The following is a 19,730-nucleotide window of genomic DNA, read 5'->3' as shown; positions in this document are numbered from 1 at the left end:
CAGCTGAACCCAGAGTTTCCTTTGAGTGTAGTAGCCTATGCTGATGACGTCACAGTAGTCCTGTCATCGGTGGCAAAGGCACGTGTTGTAGACCAACTGATCTTGGAATATTCAAGCGCTTCAGGCTCCATAATCAATCAGGACAAGTGTGAAGCTTTCTGGATGGGGGAGGAAGGCAATGAGTTTGATCTTCCAGACAGCCTCCCCAGGGCCAGTCAATGTATAAAAATTTTGGGCATCAAATTTGATCACGGTGACTATGCCAGTACAAATTGGGTCGGGAAACTGGATGGTGCAACCCATAAAGTAAAGAGCTGGATAGGATGGACGTTCTGTCTGAGGGAAGGGTGGACCTGTGTAAAACTTACCTGATCCCAATGTTTTTGCATGTCAGCTATGTATGTTTTTTGCCGCAGTCTTTGTGGACTAGAATGAATTCCTTGTTTTTTCTGCTTTTGTGGGGGAACAAGATAAACATTGTGAAAAGAGGTATCACTTACAGACCAAGGGCTGAAGGGGGCTTGGATATGGTAAACCCTGTAGTCTTCTTTGTAACAGCTTTTTTAAAGCTAAATGTTGGTGGTCTCTGCTTAGAGACGCCCCCTCGGTGGGTAAATGGCTTTAGGGAATGGGTGTCTCCCTTTATTAGAGTATGGTTACAGGATGGCAGATTGAGAATTTTTCGGGCTCAGAGTGGCTACCTCTCGATCTATGTGATCCAGTGTCTGAAAGTGATCAGGCGATGGGGCCTGCAGGTGGATGATATAAGAGATCTCTCGAGAAAGGAGTTGGTGAAGAGGGTCTTGTGTTCCCACTTTTATGTCCTGTTGGCCCTGAAAGACTGCCCAGGTAATGTTCTCACAGAAGGATTGAATCTGGTAAATTCCCAGAGGGTACCTCTGAAGTTTAGTGATATTGCCTGGTTCTCTTTTCAAGGGAGGCTTTATGTTAGGGGAAACATAAAATTTAGAAGTGCAGATGAACGTGTTTGCCCACGGGAGGAATGTCAAGGGGAGGAGGAGACCATGGACCACTTCTTCTGTGGATGTCCCTTTAACATAAAGGTTTGCAAAACAGTGTCGGGTGCCATAGGCATCCCTTGCCTTTTGGGGCTCAGTTACCCAGAATGGGTTTACAGGGCATTCAAAGGGTATGGGGGCTTTGATTTAGGCACAATTTTTTTAGTCAGCTTAGCAGTAAGGTTCCACATGTGGCAGGCATGGTGTCTGGTTAGTTTGAGAAGGAAAGTCCTTCCCTGTGAAGAGGTGGTGGGACGTATTCTTCCTGAGGTGAGTTGGATGATGGATCTGGAGAAGAAGAGATTGGACACTGTCAGCTGGTCCAGATGGTGGTGCCAGTTGAAACCCCCTTAGTGGGTGGTGGAAGATTTCCTCTTTTTAGTCTCAGGTTGTTTTCTGTCCTGGTCATTTTTTCTCAGCTGATTAGGTTTTGTTTGATTTCTTTAAAGTAGGGGTTTGCATAAACCTTAAAATATGCAGGTATGGTACTCTAGTTATAATTATTTGTTGGTAGTCCGGTATGTATGGAGGGTGAAAGGCAGGGGCGTAACTAGGGTTTTCGGAGCCCAGGGCAAGATGAAGAGTGGCGCCCCCCCCCCCTCCCAAAAAAAAAAAAAAACACACACACAAAAAGAAGTATGTGCGCACGCCGAAGGTGCGCGCCAAAATAATGGGCGTGGCCACATACCATAAGGCATTGCCCCACAGTCCCAGTTACAATGCTCCACAGTGCCAGATACATGCCCCACAGTGCCAGTTACATGCCCCACAGTGCCATACATGCCCCACAGTGCCAGTTACATGCCCCAAAGTGCCATACATGCCCCACAGTGCCAGATACAATGCCTCACAGTGCCAGTTACATGCCCCACAGTGCCATACATGCCCCACAGTGCCAGTTACATGCCCCACAGTGCCAGATATAAGACTCCCCCCGTCACTCACCGCTTCTCTCTGCTATGTGAGGGGAGGAGAGTGCAGCACCTCTCCTGCCCCTCAACGCTCCAGGTCTCCGGCGGTGGCTATCTTAAATGTGGCACCGGTTCGTTAGCCAATCAGAGCTCGCGGACCGGCAGCCAATCAGGAGCCGGTCCGCAAGCTCTGATTGGCTAACGCCGCCAGAGACCGAGCACACACGCAGCGCTGCTGGCAGCGTCGCTGGCAGCGTCGCTCAGCAGCGCCAGTTAGCACATTGAGGGGCAGGAGAGACGCTGCGCTCTCCTCCCCTCACATTGCAGCATGATGGGGGTGAGTGGGCATGATGCCCTGGCCGCTGGTGGCGCCCCCCTCTGCTGGGCCTGCCAAGGCACCCAGGGCACGTGCCCCACTCGCCCTACCTTAGTTACGCCTCTGGTGAAAGGTATGAATGAAGGTAGGATTGTGGATAAATGTGGGAGTGTATGGAGGAGGAGGGTTTATGATAGATGGATAAATGTGTGTTAACTGTTGAGTCAGCTAAGTGGGGAATGTTGGGGATTTCCCTGAAATGAATTCCCAGAAATTATGTGGATCAAGGAAAATGTTTAAAATGAAAGTATGGTAAAGTGATGGAAAACATATTTGAGTTATGTAAACGGTAAATATCATGATGTAATGATCTCTATTTATTTATTATGTATATAATTGTAAATATGATTATAATGTTTATATTCTGTTATAAAATGGAAGCTGTGCACAAATAAAAACATGCCCAGGCACATATACTACTGCTCTCTCCTGGTATAACCTAGGCACATACAGTATACTGCTGTACTCTGCTGGTCAAGTATACTATGCTTCCATACCTGTGCTGCATTTTAGTTTTGCGCAGTATATAGTAGGAGGGGACAGTGCAGAATGTTGCTGGGACCACCAGTATATATATAGCAGTATGGTACAGTAGTCCACTGCTCTACCTACCTCTGTGTCGTCAAGTATACTATGCACCCATACCAGTGCTGCATTTTAGTTGTGCGCAGTATATAGTAGGAGGGGACAGTGCAGAATGTTGCTGTGACCACCAGTATATATACAGCAGTACGGTATAGTAGTCCACTGCTCTACCTACCTCTGTGTCATCAAGTATACTATGCATCCATACCTGTGCTGCATTTTAGTTGTGCGCAGTATATAGTAGGAGGGGACAGTGCAGAATGTTGCTGTGACCACCAGTATATATATATAGTGTCGTTAAGTATACTACAAAAGTTCAGTAAAATTACCCAAAAATCTAAATTAAAAGCGTCTGATGAGAAGCGTAAACTTGCCAATATGCCATTTACGACACGGAGTGGCAAGGAACGGCTGAGGCCCTGGCCTCTGTTCATGGCTAGTGGATCAGATTCACATGCGGATGGAAGCACTCATCCTTCCGCTAGAAAACTGCAGTGCCACTCCTAGATGGGCCAGGTGTTTGTGTTGGCCACTTGGGTCGCTTAGCTTAGCCATCCAGCGACCTTGGTGCACCTCTTTTTTTCTTTGCATCATGTGCTGTTTGGGGACTATTTTTTGAAGTGCCATCCTGTCTGACACTGCAGTGCCACTCCTAGATGGGCAAGGTGTTTGTGTTGGCCACTTGGGTCGCTTAGCTTAGCCATTCAGCGACCTTGGTGCACCTCTTTTTTTCTTTGCATCATGTGCTGTTTGGGGACTACAGTATTTTTTAAATCTACCATCCTGTCTGACACTGCAGTGCCACTCCTAGATGTGCCAGGTGTTTGTGTCGGCCACTTGGGTCGCTTAGCTTAGCCATCCAGCAACCTTGGTGCACCTCTTTTTTTCTTTCCATCATGTGCTAATTGGGTACTATTTTTTAAATCTGCCATCCTGTCTGACACTGCAGTGCCACTCCTAGATGGGCCAGGTGTTTGTGTTGGCCACTTGGGTCGCTTAGCTTAGCCACACAGCTACCTCATTCCACCTCTTTTTTTCTTTGCATCATGTGCTGTTTGGGGACTATTTTTTTAAGTGCCATCCTGTCTGACACTGCAGTGCCACTCCTAGATGGGCCAGGTGTTTGTGTCGGCCACTTGGCTCACTTAGCTTAGCCACACAGCTACCTCATTGCACCTCTTTTTTTCTTTGCATCATGTGCTGTTTGGGGACTATTTTTTTAAGTGCCATCCTGTCTGACACTGCAGTGCCACTCCTATATGGGCCAGGTGTTTGTGTTGGCCACTTGGGTCGCTTAGCTTAGCCATTCAGCGACCTTGGTGCACCTCTTTTTTTCTTTGCATCATGTGCTGTTTGGGGACTACAGTATTTTTTAAATCTGCCATCCTGTCTGACACTGCAGTGCCACTCCTAGATGTGCCAGGTGTTTGTGTCGGCCACTTGGGTCGCTTAGCTTAGCCATCCAGCAACCTTGGTGCACCTCTTTTTTTCTTTCCATCATGTGCTAATTGGGTACTATTTTTTAAATCTGCCATCCTGTCTGACACTGCAGTGCCACTCCTAGATGGGCCAGGTGTTTGTGTCGGCCACTTGGGTCGCTTAGCTTAGCCACACAGCTACCTCATTGCACCTCTTTTTTTCTTTGCATCATGTGCTGTTTGGGGACTATTTTTTAAATCTGCCATCCTGTCTGACACTGCAGTGCCACTCCTAAATGGGCCAGGTGTTTGTGTCGGCCACTTGGGTCGCTTAGCTTAGCCACACAGCTACCTCATTCCACCTCTTTTTTTCTTTGCATCATGTGCTGTTTGGGGACTATTTTTTTAAGTGCCATCCTGTCTGACACTGCAGTGCCACTCCTAGATGGGCCAGGTGTTTGTGTCGGCCACTTGGCTCACTTAGCTTAGCCACACAGCTACCTCATTGCACCTCTTTTTTTCTTTGCATCATGTGCTGTTTGGGGAATATTTTTTTAAGTGCCATCCTGTCTGACACTGCAGTGCCACTCCTAGATGTGCCAGGTGTTTGTGTCGGCCACTTGGGTCGCTTAGCTTAGCCATCCAGCGACCTTGGTGTACCTCTTTTTTTCTTTGCATCATGTGCTATTTGGGGACTATTTTTTGAAGTGCCATCCTGTCTGACACTGCAGTGCCACTCCTGGATGGGCCAGGTGTTTGTGTCGGCCACTTGGGTCGCTTAGCTTAGTCACACACCTACCTCATTGCACCTCTTTTTTTCTTTGCATCATGTGCTGTTTGGGTACTATTTTTTAAATCTACCATCCTGTCTGACACTGCAGTGCCACTCCTAGATGGGCCAGGTGTTTGTGTCGGCCACTTGGGTCTCTTAGCTTAGTCATCCAGCGACCTCGGTGCAAATTTTAGGACTAAAAATAATATTGTGAGGTGTGAGGTGTTCAGAATAGACTGGAAATGAGTGGAAATTTTGGTTATTGAGGTAATACTATGGGATCAAAATGACCCCCAAATTCTATGATTTAAGCTGTTTTTGAGGGTTTTTTGTAAAAAAACACCGAATCCAAAACACACCTGAATCCGACAAAAAATTTTCAGGGAGGTTTTGCCAAAACGCGTCCGAATCCAAAACACGGCCGCGGAACCGAATCCAAAACCAAAAAACAAAACCTGAAAAATGTCCGGTGCACATCACTAGTTTAGATCAATTTGAAAATGAATTAAAAAAAAGAAATAAACACTTAATAAATATTAGAGATGAGCGGGTTCGGTTCCTCTGAATCCGAACCCGCCCGAACTTCATGTTTTTTTTCACGGGTCCGAGCGACTCGGATCTTCCCGCCTTGCTCGGTTAACCCGAGCGCGCCCGAATGTCATCATCCCGCTGTCGGATTCTCGCGAGGCTCGGATTCTATCGCGAGACTCGGATTCTATATAAGGAGCCGCGCGTCGCCGCCATTTTCACACGTGCATTGAGAGTCATAGGGAGAGGACGTGGCTGGCGTCCTCTCCGTTTAGAGAAGAGAGAGACACAGTAGAGACGAGAGAGACACAGTAGTAGTAATTTTGGGGAGCATTATTAGGAGGAGTACTACTATACTACTATACTACTTGCTGAAGTGATATAGATTAGATAGTGTGACTGTAAGTGTATTGTATTATCTGACTTGTGGGGGAGACACTGACAGTGGGGAGCAGTTAGAGTCTGAGAGCAGGACTCAGGAGTACATATAACGTACAGTGCACACTTTTGCTGCCAGAGTCAGTGCCACACTGCCATTGTTGTGACCACACTGACCACCAGTATAATAATATATTTTGTGATTGTCTGCTTAGGACTCGGAGTACTAGTTGCAAGTTGCAACGTGAGTGACCTGATCACCAGTTTAATAATCAATCACCACCAGTTTAATATATATATATATATATATATATATATATATATATATAATTGTATATAATATATATATATATATATATATATATATATAATATTGTATACCACCTACCCGTGGTTTTTTTTTTTCATTCTTCTTTATACATACTACTATAGTAGCTTACTGTAGCAGTCTGCGGTGCTGCTGACCTGACAGTGTCCAGCAGGTCCGTCATCAGTCATTACATAATAAATATATATAGTACCTGTCCGGCTGCAGTACTAGTGATATTATATTGATTTCATCTCATTATCAATAATTTATCATCCAGTCTAGACTCTATATTAGCAGCAGACACAGTACATTAGTCCACGGCTGTAGCTACCTCTGTGTCGGCACTCGGCAGTCCATCCATAATTGTATACCACCTACCCGTGGTTTTTTTTTTCTTTCTTCTTTGTACATACTACTATAGTATAGTAGCTTACTGTAGCAGTCTGCGGTGCTGCTGAGCTGACAGTGTCCAGCAGGTCCGTCATCAGTCATCATTACCTAATAAATATATTATCTACCTGTCCGGCTGCAGTACTAGTGATATTATATATACATACATATATATATTGATTTCATATCATTATCATCCAGTCTATATTAGCAGCAGACACAGTACGGTAGTCCACGGCTGTAGCTACCTCTGTGTCGGCACTCGGCAGTCCATCCATAATTGTATACCACCTACCCGTGTTTTTTTTTTTTTCTTTCTTCTTTGTACATACTACTATAGTATAGTAGCTTACTGTAGCAGTCTGCGGTGCTGCTGAGCTGACAGTGTCCAGCAGGTCCGTCATCAGTCATCATTACCTAATAAATATATTATCTACCTGTCCGGCAGCAGTACTAGTGATATTATATGTACATACATATATATATTGATTTCATATCATTATCATCCAGTCTATATTAGCAGCAGACACAGTACGTTAGTCCACGGCTGTAGCTACCTCTGTGTCGGCACTCGGCAGTCCATCCATAATTGTATGCCACCTACCCGTGGTTTTTTTTTTCTTTCTTCTTTGTACATACTACTATAGTATAGTAGCTTACTGTAGCAGTCTGCGGTGCTGCTGAGCTGACAGTGTCCAGCAGGTCCGTCATCAGTCATCATTACCTAATAAATATATTATCTACCTGTCCGGCTGCAGTACTAGTGATATTATATATACATACATATATATATTGATTTCATATCATTATCATCCAGTCTATATTAGCAGCAGACACAGTACGGTAGTCCACGGCTGTAGCTACCTCTGTGTCGGCACTCGGCAGTCCATCCATAATTGTATACCACCTACCCGTGGTTTTTTTTTTTCTTTCTTCTTTGTACATACTACTATAGTATAGTAGCTTACTGTAGCAGACTGCGGTGCTGCTGAGCTGACAGTGTCCAGCAGGTCCGTCATCAGTCATCATTACCTAATAAATATATTATCTACCTGTCCGGCTGCAGTACTAGTGATATTATATATACATACATATATATATTGATTTCATATCATTATCATCCAGTCTATATTAGCAGCAGACACAGTACGTTAGTCCACGGCTGTAGCTACCTCTGTGTCGGCACTCGGCAGTCCATCCATAATTGTATGCCACCTACCCGTGGTTTTTTTTTTCTTTCTTCTTTGTACATACTACTATAGTATAGTAGCTTACTGTAGCAGTCTGCGGTGCTGCTGAGCTGACAGTGTCCAGCAGGTCCGTCATCAGTCATCATTACCTAATAAATATATTATCTACCTGTCCGGCTGCAGTACTAGTGATATTATATATACATACATATATATATTGATTTCATATCATTATCATCCAGTCTATATTAGCAGCAGACACAGTACGGTAGTCCACGGCTGTAGCTACCTCTGTGTCGGCACTCGGCAGTCCATCCATAATTGTATACCACCTACCCGTGGTTTTTTTTTTTCTTTCTTCTTTGTACATACTACTATAGTATAGTAGCTTACTGTAGCAGACTGCGGTGCTGCTGAGCTGACAGTGTCCAGCAGGTCCGTCATCAGTCATCATTACCTAATAAATATATTATCTACCTGTCCGGCTGCAGTACTAGTGATATTATATATACATACATATATATATTGATTTCATATCATTATCATCCAGTCTATATTAGCAGCAGACACAGTACGGTAGTCCACGGCTGTAGCTACCTCTGTGTCGGCACTCGGCAGTCCATCCATAAGTATACTAGTATCCATCCATCTCCATTGTTTACCTGAGGTGCCTTTTAGTTGTGCCTATTAAAATATGGAGAACAAAAATGTTGAGGTTCCAAAATTAGGGAAAGATCAAGATCCACTTCCACCTCGTGCTGAAGCTGCTGCCACTAGTCATGGCCGAGACGATGAAATGCCAGCAACGTCGTCTGCCAAGGCCGATGCCCAATGTCATAGTACAGAGCATGTCAAATCCAAAACACCAAATATCAGTAAAAAAAGGACTCCAAAACCTAAAATAAAATTGTCGGAGAAGAAGCGTAAACTTGCCAATATGCCATTTACCACACGGAGTGGCAAGGAACGGCTGAGGCCCTGGCCTATGTTCATGGCTAGTGGTTCAGCTTCACATGAGGATGGAAGCACTCAGCCTCTCGCTAGAAAAATGAAAAGACTCAAGCTGGCAAAAGCAGTAGCACCGCAAAGAACTGTGCGTTCTTCGAAATCCCAAATCCACAAGGAGAGTCCGACTCCAATTGTGTCGGTTGCGATGCCTGACCTTCCCAACACTGGACGTGAAGAGCATGCGCCTTCCACCATTTGCACGCCCCCTGCAAGTGCTGGAAGGAGCACCCGCAGTCCAGTTCCTGAAAGTCAGATTGAAGATGTCAGTGTTGAAGTACACCAGGATGAGGAGGATATGGGTGTTGCTGGCGCTGGGGAGGAAATTGACCAGGAGGATTCTGATGGTGAGGTGGTTTGTTTAAGTCAGGCACCCGGGGAGACACCTGTTGTCCGTGGGAGGAATATGGCCACTGACATGCCTGGTGAAAATACCAAAAAAATCAGCTCTTCGGTGTGGAAGTATTTCAACAGAAATGCGGACAACAGGTGTCAAGCCGTGTGTTGCCTTTGTCAAGCTGTAATAAGTAGGGGTAAGGACGTTAACCACCTCGGAACATCCTCCCTTATACGTCACCTGCAGCGCATTCATAATAAGTCAGTGACAAGTTCAAAAACTTTGGGTGACAGCGGAAGCAGTCCACTGACCAGTAAATACCTTCCTCTTGTAACCAAGCTCACGCAAACCACCCCACCAACTCCCTCAGTGTCAATTTCCTCCTTCCCCAGGAATGCCAATAGTCCTGCAGGCCATGTCACTGGCAATTCTGACGATTCCTCTCCTGCCTGGGATTCCTCCGATGCATCCTTGCGTGTAACGCCTACTGCTGCTGGCGCTGCTGTTGTTGCTGCTGGGAGTCGATGGTCATCCCAGAGGGGAAGTCGTAAGACCACTTTTACTACTTCCACCAAGCAATTGACTGTCCAACAGTCCTTTGCGAGGAAGATGAAATATCACAGCAGTCATCCTACTGCAAAGCGGATAACTGAGGCCTTGGCATCCTGGGTGGTGAGAAACGTGGTTCCGGTATCCATCATTACTGCAGAGCCAACTAGAGACTTGTTGGAGGTACTGTGTCCCCGGTACCAAATACCATCTAGGTTCCATTTCTCTAGGCAGGCGATACCGAAAATGTACACAGACCTCAGAAAAAGAGTCACCAGTGTCCTAAAAAATGCAGCTGTACCCAATGTCCACTTAACCACGGACATGTGGACAAGTGGAGCAGGGCAGGGTCAGGACTATATGACTGTGACAGCCCACTGGGTAGATGTATGGACTCCCGCCGCAAGAACAGCAGCGGCGGCACCAGTAGCAGCATCTCGCAAACGCCAACTCTTTCCTAGGCAGGCTACGCTTTGTATCACCGGTTTCCAGAATACGCACACAGCTGAAAACCTCTTACGGCAACTGAGGAAGATCATCGCGGAATGGCTTACCCCAATTGGACTCTCCTGTGGATTTGTGGCATCGGACAACGCCAGCAATATTGTGTGTGCATTAAATATGGGCAAATTCCAGCACGTCCCATGTTTTGCACATACCTTGAATTTGGTGGTGCAGAATTATTTAAAAAACGACAGGGGCGTGCAAGAGATGCTGTCGGTGGCCAGAAGAATTGCGGGACACTTTCGGCGTACAGGCACCACGTACAGAAGACTGGAGCACCACCAAAAACTACTGAACCTGCCCTGCCATCATCTGAAGCAAGAAGTGGTAACGAGGTGGAATTCAACCCTCTATATGCTTCAGAGGTTGGAGGAGCAGCAAAAGGCCATTCAAGCCTATACAATTGAGCACGATATAGGAGGTGGAATGCACCTGTCTCAAGCGCAGTGGAGAATGATTTCAACGTTGTGCAAGGTTCTGATGCCCTTTGAACTTGCCACACGTGAAGTCAGTTCAGACACTGCCAGCCTGAGTCAGGTCATTCCCCTCATCAGGCTTTTGCAGAAGAAGCTGGAGACATTGAAGGAGGAGCTAACACGGAGCGATTCCGCTAGGCATGTGGGACTTGTGGATGGAGCCCTTAATTCGCTTAACAAGGATTCACGGGTGGTCAATCTGTTGAAATCAGAGCACTACATTTTGGCCACCGTGCTCGATCCTAGATTTAAAGCCTACCTTGGATCTCTCTTTCCGGCAGACACAAGTCTGCTGGGGTTGAAAGACCTGCTGGTGAGAAAATTGTCAAGTCAAGCGGAACGCGACCTGTCAACATCTCCTCCTTCACATTCTCCCGCAACTGGGGGTGCGAGGAAAAGGCTCAGAATTCCGAGCCCACCCGCTGGCGGTGATGCAGGGCAGTCTGGAGCGACTGCTGATGCTGACATCTGGTCCGGACTGAAGGACCTGACAACGATTACGGACATGTCGTCTACTGTCACTGCATATGATTCTCTCAACATTGAAAGAATGGTGGAGGATTATATGAGTGACCGCATCCAAGTAGGCACGTCACACAGTCCGTACTTATACTGGCAGGAAAAAGAGGCAATTTGGAGGCCCTTGCACAAACTGGCTTTATTCTACCTAAGTTGCCCTCCCACAAGTGTGTACTCCGAAAGAGTGTTTAGTGCCGCCGCTCACCTTGTCAGCAATCGGCGTACGAGGTTACATCCAGAAAATGTGGAGAAGATGATGTTCATTAAAATGAATTATAATCAATTCCTCCGTGGAGACATTGACCAGCAGCAATTGCCTCCACAAAGTATACAGGGAGCTGAGATGGTGGATTCCAGTGGGGACGAATTGATAATCTGTGAGGAGGGGGATGTACACGGTGATATATCGGAGGATGATGATGAGGTGGACATCTTGCCTCTGTAGAGCCAGTTTGTGCAAGGAGAGATTAATTGCTTTTTTTTTGGTGGGGGTCCAAACCAACCCGTCATTTCAGTCACAGTTGTGTGGCAGACCCTGTCACTGAAATGATGGGTTGGTTAAAGTGTGCATGTCCTGTTTATACAACATAAGGGTGGGTGGGAGGGCCCAAGAACAATTCCATCTTGCACCTCTTTTTTCTTAAATTTTTCTTTGCGTCATGTGCTGTTTGTGGAATGTTTTCTGGAAGGGCCATCCTGCGTGACACTGCAGTGCCACTCCTAGATGGGCCCGGTGTTTGTGTCGGCCACTAGGGTCGCTTATCTTACTCACACAGCTACCTCATTGCGCCTCTTTTTTTCTTTGCGTCATGTGCTGTTTGGGGAGGGTTTTTTGGAAGGGCCATCCTGCGTGACACTGCAGTGCCACTCCTAGATGGGCCCGGTGTTTGTGTCGGCCACTAGGGTCGCTTATCTTACTCACACAGCTACCTCATTGCGCCTCTTTTTTTCTTTGCGTCATGTGCTGTTTGGGGAGGGTTTTTTGGAAGGGCCATCCTGCGTGACACTGCAGTGCCACTCCTAGATGGGCCCGGTGTTTGTGTCGGCCACTAGGGTCGCTTATCTTACTCACACAGCTACCTCATTGCGCCTCTTTTTTTCTTTGCGTCATGTGCTGTTTGGGGAGGGTTTTTTGGAAGGGCCATCCTGCGTGACACTGCAGTGCCACTCCTAGATGGGCCCGGTGTTTGTGTCGGCCACTAGGGTCGCTTATCTTACTCACACAGCTACCTCATTGCGCCTCTTTTTTTCTTTGCGTCATGTGCTGTTTGGGGAGGGTTTTTTGGAAGGACCATCCTGCGTGACACTGCAGTGCCACTCCTAGATGGGCCCGGTGTTTGTGTCGGCCACTAGGGTCGCTTATCTTACTCACACAGCTACCTCATTGCGCCTCTTTTTTTCTTTGCGTCATGTGCTGTTTGGGGAGGGTTTTTTGGAAGGGACATCCTGCGTGACACTGCAGTGCCACTCCTAGATGGGCCCGGTGTTTGTGTCGGCCACTAGGGTCGCTTATCTTACTCACACAGCTACCTCCTTGCGCCTCTTTTTTTCTTTGCGTCATGTGCTGTTTGGGGAGGGTTTTTTGGAAGGGACATCCTGCGTGACACTGCAGTGACACTCCTAGATGGGCCCGGTGTTTGTGTCGGCCACTAGGGTCGCTTATCTTACTCACACAGCTACCTCATTGCGCCTCTTTTTTTCTTTGCGTCATGTGCTGTTTGGGGAGGGTTTTTTGGAAGGGACATCCTGCGTGACACTGCAGTGCCACTCCTAGATGGGCCCGGTGTTTGTGTCGGCCACTAGGGTCGCTTAGCTTAGTCATCCAGCGACCTAGGTGCAAATTTTAGGACTAAAAATAATATTGTGAGGTGTGAGGTATTCAGAATAGACTGAAAATGAGTGTAAATTATGGTTTTTGAGGTTAATAATACTTTGGGATCAAAATGACCCCCAAATTCTATGATTTAAGCTGTTTTTTAGTGTTTTTTAAAAAAAAACACCCGAATCCAAAACACACCCGAATCCGACAAAAAAAATTCGGTGAGGTTTTGCCAAAACGCGGTCGAACCCAAAACACGGCCGCGGAACCGAACCCAAAACCAAAACACAAAACCCGAAAAATTTCCGGCGCTCATCTCTAATAAATATACCCCTTAGTGTGCCTTGGGAAACAAGGTGGGAAACACTGCCCTACTGGCTCTGATGTCACAGATTGAGCACATTGGCCCTCATTCCGAGTTGATCGCTCGCTAGCTGCTTTTAGCAGCAGTGCAAACACTAAGCCGCCTCCCTCTGGGAGTGTATCTTAGCTTAGCAGAAGTGCAAACGAAAGGTTAGCAGAACAGTGCTGAAATTTTTTCAAGCAGTTTCAGAGTGGCCAGCAACTCCCCCGTTTCCCCAGGCACGCCTGCATTTTTACCTGACACGCCTGTGTTTTTTAGCACACTCCCGGAAAACGGTCAGTTATAACCCAGAAACACCCACTTCCTGTCAATCACTCAACGATCAACAGAGTGACGGAAAAGAGTCGCTAGACCTTATGTAAAACTGCATAGTTTTGTGTGAAAGTACGTCGCTCGTGCGCACTGCGGCCCGTACGCATGCACAGTTATGCCGTTTTTTTTACCTGATCGCTGCGCTGCGAAAATTGTCAGCGAGCGATCAACGCGGAATGACCCCCATTGTCAGTTGTATCCCTAATGATGCTTATGTTATGGACTGAGCACAGTGATGATACTCTTTAGTATCATATCATTGGTGTTACAAACTGGGAACAGTAATGGTTTTCACCCTAGTAACTCTGATTTCACAAATGACCACATCGTAGGTTACCTTCCTAGTGACGCTGATGTCACATGGTGGGATGTAGCAAAGGATCGCGGTACATCCTGCCACTTATCGTATTGATACTAATCATATATGTAGTAACATATGTGATTAGAATCGCAAAGGACTGCTCTCCCGATAAGAGCTGTCCTTTGCGATGCGCAGCGGCTGCTGGACTTTTGGGTCTATAACCCCGGAGTCCATTTGCACATGCGTAAACCAGCGGCGGCCGCAGGGGATGCTGGGAAGGTTCCGTGAACTCTCTCCACATCGTATTGCGGAAGAAGCCCCATAGGCCTCTAGAGGGTAATGCAAGCAAAATGACAATGTTAAATTCCCTTGTCGTATAAACAACCCTTTATGAAGCTAAGAACACTGTACGCTGTTTACTTAAGAAGTACCGTAATGGTACGCTAGTTGCGTAACGATCGCTCAGCCGTAGGCGAGACGCTCAAGCGTCACGTTCGCTCACGGCCCAGCGATCACAGGACACGTTATTGGCTATGACTAGAGTAATGATTCGCTATGGCGTAGCGGACGCTCGAGACCACGAGGAGATCACCAGCGGCGCAGACGCTCACAACGCTATACCTTTATGTCTAAACCTTATACCAATGAAATACACGGAATACCTTAATGTGAATACAGGGTGTAAGTGCAACCTTGTGTAACCTGACTAACTACAAAGCTGCTTGAGCGTCACCGACGCTCAAGTGAACACTTAACACTATAGAAAATACACAGATACTGGTTTAGGTTCCAAAGCCTATTAACTGTATTATATCTAGTATACTTGTAAAAAAGGGATAACAGTACAAATGATACACTACAATATAACAGAGACTTCCTAACCACAGAACTAAACAATACTATCTAATACAATACAATACTAGTCTAGGGGAGATACGAGAGAGAGAGAGAAGGGAAAGAGAGAGAGGGAGACGGAGAGAGATGAGAGAAATTGGCTCACAGAAAGACAATGATAACGGAGAGAAACTTACGCACAAGGGTAAACGATCGCATGCGCCTGGACATCCAGCACCCGATTTTCAGCAATGAGAACCGTTGAAGAGTGAGAGCTGGATGTGGTCGGCCTGCCTATTTATGCCCCACACACAATGCAATCCTACAGTCCCTACAATCCCATTGTCCATTGGACGTCGGAATTCGGCCCTGCATCATAACAAAAGGTCATAGGTTGATTCATACAGGTGGGCTGTGACGATTTCAAACAGCTCAGGTGGGTGGGGAACTAGGTTTCCCGCCGCATACCTGAGTATGAGTAAATAGTAGAAATGGACATAAACTTCTTATGTCCATAACTATTCGCACGAGCGATTAATACGCTCCAAACCAACACCGGAATATTGCTAATTAAATACTCTTCCGATGGGTACCAAACACTGCTGTATGATTCCTGTTAGACCCTTCGTACGATACAAAGAGGGATTCCTTAGCTCAGGGACCTTCTATATTAACCAAACTATCAGAAACTATCAAAGGGACCATGATCTATAAACTACATTAATTGTGAAAATATGTAACGAATGAGTCGCACGCTACGACTACATAAACTCTACCGTAAATACGCATACCGCGCCTGCGAGTGCACGCTATTGCGGGTATGCGCCTTCACGGGAGAGCGTACGCATGCGCAGCACGGACCAGTGTGCGGTGCAAATATGGCAACGTGCATAGAGACATTTTTCTGACTTTGACAGTCCACCCTTTGGCAGTCAATAATAACTGCCACAAAACATTTAAGGAGAAAAATGCAAGTCAGGGGTTAATTGATTTCCATGGTTGGGTAAGGGAGGAGAGAGGAGAAGGTGTGAAGAGGGTATGACCTAGTGAGATAGCAGAAGCATGTGTGTATGAATCCATGTATGGAGGGTCATGTATCATCGTGCCGTACGTGTGGTAAATCAAGCTTCGAGGTATTGCGAAGTATACATTTGAATTCCTTCTTATCCTGTGGTACAGGTCTGTGGATGGGCTGTCAAACTTTACCGAGCTCTTTTCGGATTTTGAACAAAATGGGGAGCACATTTTAGTTGATGATACATGAATGGGGGAGGTATGTGGTTGCTGATATCTGTGCCTGTATTCCCTATCGTCTATGTGTGTCATTACCTGAGGGTTGTAGAGATGAAGATAAAGAACACTTATGGAAAATGCAATGATATTCTATGTCAGGGAAATGTACATCTGTCGTCGAAGTTGTGTTCGGTATCTGTTGAGAGTCGTCTTCTTTGCGCTGTATTGCTCCTTGGGCATGAGCAAATAGCTTTGTCTGAGCCATCAGATTTACAAAAAATGTTGGGCTAGCGTGAGTTTAAAAGTACTAGTGAAACTGGGGATCCATGGCAAAGTTCATCAAGTGTCCATATTTAAAGTTGTCAAATCTTCTTCTTTGGTCAATCCGTTGTCTGTATACATCTCGTCTCGAAGAAAGGGAGAGAAAGAAGGCTCTTGTGTGGGCGCACTCTTGAAAGAAAAGGAAAATTCCTATAACGTATAGAAAGAAATGCTTAAAACATAACTTTTAATGTATATGATAAAAATACCCCTATACATGATCCATATCAAAGAAAGATTGTGTTAGTTTAGAATTAATTATTATTAATTATTGATTAATAAAATGTTCTGGTCTGTGTAATCACACTGGGTAATTGGAATGGTTGTAGACATTGATTGGTCTTACCTCCAATTCCCTGACCAGCACAGAAAATCTGTGTTAATGGAACCAGGGAGTGATCATAAGAGTTATTAGATGAGTAAGACCCACTTGGGCTACTTGGTTCAAAATTGGTAAATCTCCTGCATGGAGGTGAGTTGGAGTTTCAGACGTAAGCCAAGAGAATTAGTATTAAGCCTCAAAAAGAAAGAGAAGGGGGGAAGGAAGAATTAGTGATGATACTGCTGTTGGTATTGCAAATACATGTGGAGGGAAATGGTCCCAACTCTACAACACCGGGTATTCGCAGGAAGTCTCCTCTCCTGGTACTGACCCGGCCCAACGCTGTTTGGCTTCCAAGATCAGACGAGATCGGGCATTGGCAGCGTGGTATGATAGTAGAGAATTTTTCAATTGCACCAATGAGAGTGCACCTATATAAGAAACAGAAGAAAGAGGGAAAAGGGGAGACAGAAATATTAGGAACGAAAAAAAGGAATGAAAATAGTATAGAGAAGAAAGGGAATGAATCAGTGTAGCATAATTGATGGATCTGCTTTCTGCGTTAGACACAGCTCAGCAATTCCCACTTGTGTGGTGTCGTGTTCTGTGAATCGCAGATGAGAGTCCATGAAACAATAGTGAAGTATGGAAGGGAGATATGAGAGATAGGCTAGGTTGGTATCAAAAATTAATTAATTAAGCATTGATTTAGAAAAGCGCATTATTATGTAACATGCATATTTGGAATAAAGTTTGAAAGTTCAACGAGTATGCTGAGGCTCACGATGAAATCAGATAATTATCAGACAGAATACTGGCCTCTGCTTAAAAAAAGTATTTTTTGTAGTATAAATACTTTAACAGGTATTGCTTTTGAAAGAATAAGGGAAGAGAAAAGAAAAATGGGGGATGAAAAAGACAATTGGGGCTATATATTTTAGACAGTGATGCTGTGGCAATGAGCTATATGTGTGCTGCATATGTCCAAATGATATGGAATAACATACAACAAGTAAATATAAAGCGCATCAAGAGTTTGTGGTCTGCGCAGAATATACACAGCACGGCAGTGGAACTCTGATAGTAATGCACAGGTCTAGACATATGCTGTATAGTCAAGCATTTTGATAAATACACTTAATGTGTTGTTGTCTGTGCGTACTATATACAGAAAAGGGCACCACTAGGTCCAATCGGATATGATGGGGGCTTAGTGCCCATCAAGTGGTTGCTGTCTGTGCTAGGTATGCATGGGACAGCAGCAGGCTTATAGTCAATGGTACTATCAGCCAGAAGATATCTACAAATGCCACATAACTGTTAACATGCTGTCTAATACAACATAATTATTAAGTACAAAAAGGTATGTTGCTGTCTGTGCAGGATATGCACAGAACAGCTGAGGCTTACGGTCACCAAAATAGGAGAAGGAAAACGCGTTTCGCCCTGACGGGCTTGTTCACTTCCGGGAAGTGAACAAGCCCGTCAGGGCGAAACGCGTTTTCCGTTCCGAGAGGGGGACCACACATGGAGTAATCTCTCAGCTCCTGCCTGGGCACATGACACTGCCTTAACCTGCTTTCCTTCTCCTATTTTGGTGACCGTAAGCCTCAGCTGTTCTGTGCATATCCTGCACAGACAGCAACATACCTTTTTGTACTTAATAATTATGTTGTATTAGACAGCATGTTAACAGTTATGTGGCATTTGTAGATATCTTCTGGCTGATAGTACCATTGACTATAAGCCTGCTGCTGTCCCATGCATACCTAGCACAGACAGCAACCACTTGATGGGCACTAAGCCCCCATCATATCCGATTGGACCTAGTGGTGCCCTTTTCTGTATATAGTACGCACAGACAACAACACATTAAGTGTATTTATCAAAATGCTTGACTATACAGCATATGTCTAGACCTGTGCATTACTATCAGAGTTCCACTGCCGTGCTGTGTATATTCTGCGCAGACCACAAACTCTTGATGCGCTTTATATTTACTTGTTGTATGTTATTCCATATCATTTGGACATATGCAGCACACATATAGCTCATTGCCACAGCATCACTGTCTAAAATATATAGCCCCAATTGTCTTTTTCATCCCCCATTTTTCTTTTCTCTTCCCTTATTCTTTCAAAAGCAATACCTGTTAAAGTATTTATACTACAAAAAATACTTTTTTTAAGCAGAGGCCAGTATTCTGTCTGATAATTATCTGATTTCATCGTGAGCCTCAGCATACTCGTTGAACTTTCAAACTTTATTCCAAATATGCATGTTACATAATAATGCGCTTTTCTAAATCAATGCTTAATTAATTAATTTTTGATACCAACCTAGCCTATCTCTCATATCTCCCTTCCATACTTCACTATTGTTTCATGGACTCTCATCTGCGATTCACAGAACACGACACCACACAAGTGGGAATTGCTGAGCTGTGTCTAACGCAGAAAGCAGATCCATCAATTATGCTACACTGATTCATTCCCTTTCTTCTCTATACTATTTTCATTCCTTTTTTTCGTTCCTAATATTTCTGTCTCCCCTTTTCCCTCTTTCTTCTGTTTCTTATTTAGGTGCACTCTCATTGGTGCAATTGAAAAATTCTCTACTATCATACCACGCTGCCAATGCCCGATCTCGTCTGATCTTGGAAGCCAAACAGCGTTGGGCCGGGTCAGTACCAGGAGAGGAGACTTCCTGCGAATACCCGGTGTTGTAGAGTTGGGACCATTTCCCTCCACATGTATTTGCAATACCAACAGCAGTATCACCACTAATTCTTCCTTCCCCCCTTCTCTTTCTTTTTGAGGCTTAATACTAATTCTCTTGGCTTACGTCTGAAACTCCAACTCACCTCCATGCAGGAGATTTACCAATTTTGAACCAAGTAGCCCAAGTGGGTCTTACTCATCTAATAACTCTTATGATCACTCCCTGGTTCCATTAAC

The 19,730-nt window shown here is 45.2% G+C and overlaps 2 pseudogenes; one reads left to right on the top strand and one right to left on the bottom strand.

The window, feature by feature from the left end:
• Nucleotides 1-17,055: 17,055 nt before the first annotated feature.
• On the bottom strand, nucleotides 17,056-17,174 carry LOC134895044 (5S ribosomal RNA; annotated as a pseudogene).
• Nucleotides 17,175-19,385: 2,211 nt separating this feature from the next.
• LOC134895043 (5S ribosomal RNA) lies at nucleotides 19,386-19,504 on the top strand (annotated as a pseudogene).
• The last annotated feature ends 226 nt before the right edge of the window (nucleotides 19,505-19,730 follow it).

This window comes from Pseudophryne corroboree, chromosome 3 (genome assembly GCF_028390025.1).
Source record: "Pseudophryne corroboree isolate aPseCor3 chromosome 3, aPseCor3.hap2, whole genome shotgun sequence".
NCBI classification, from domain to species: domain Eukaryota; kingdom Metazoa; phylum Chordata; class Amphibia; order Anura; family Myobatrachidae; genus Pseudophryne; species Pseudophryne corroboree.
This window is presented reverse-complemented; position numbering and strand designations above follow the sequence as displayed.